Source organism: Halyomorpha halys, unplaced genomic scaffold (genome assembly GCF_000696795.3).
Source record: "Halyomorpha halys isolate HHAL.00 unplaced genomic scaffold, Hhal_1.1 Scaffold944.1, whole genome shotgun sequence".
NCBI classification, from domain to species: Eukaryota; Metazoa; Arthropoda; class Insecta; order Hemiptera; family Pentatomidae; genus Halyomorpha; species Halyomorpha halys.
In genome coordinates, this window is record NW_027112688.1 from 157,849 (window position 1) to 158,962 (window position 1,114).

The following is a 1,114-nucleotide window of genomic DNA, read 5'->3' on the forward strand; positions in this document are numbered from 1 at the left end:
TTTGGGGCTCCACTAAACCTTCGAATTCCTCTCGTATTCAATCCTTACAATCCAAAATCCTCAATGCTCCTTATTTTGTCTCCAATAAAATCATACATAAAGACCTTAATGTTCCCTATGTAACCGATCTATCCCGAACCAGATATCACTCCTTCCATTATAAATTCTCTAACCACTCAAACCCTCTAGTTTCTAATCTTGCATCCTCTTCCATTCCTGACAATCGAGGCGCCTGAAAAGAAGATGGCCACGAGACCAGCTAATGTAAAATGTCATTAGAGTAATGACCAATGGGTAGATTCTCTACATGCCTGTAACACTCCGATTTAACTTACATCAGATTTACTAAATTTATTATAATATACAGTTGTAAATAGCAATAAATAAATATTTATATATGACTATTCCCTGTTAAAGCGTCTACATGTGGCAGTTAGCTATCATGCGACAAGTACAGTCAACTATCACGGATATTCTCAAGGTACGACAGTACTGTCACTACAGCTTTGGATTTATAGTTGCTGCTTCAGATATTGCCATGGTGTATCCACTTCCCTCAGATAATTAATTTAACTAAAATTTTAATAGACTAATGTTAAGACATCAACTGTCAGATAGGAATTGATTCCTATATTTAAGCAGTATATTACAACAATCAATATACTGTTGAGATGAAATATGTAGGACAGGCTTCATATCGATACCGAACCCCATTCCTCGAGTCGATTCTAGAGCCATTACCTTTAGCTACTTAATTAAATAGCTTCCATCTTGTGCCTATAAACTCCACGCTCCTTCTCCAATTAATCTCTCTCTCACTTACTCACCCACTCTGTCTCTCTCAATATATATATATATATTGATAACTTTTCCCTTAACATTGGTAGATATAATTTTTTTTGGTGAGTTTAGATGATCAGTCAATAATACAACTTTATTTTAGCGACGTTCCGCAACTTTATTTTTTGCATAGCCATGCCCTACAATGAGAAACAGTTTTTTAAGAACAAATACTTGTTTTCAAATAATTATTATAAAACTACAAGAACATAGTATAATTTCTGATTAGTAAATATTACAATTAAAACATTGTTCAATAAAAACATTACTTAAA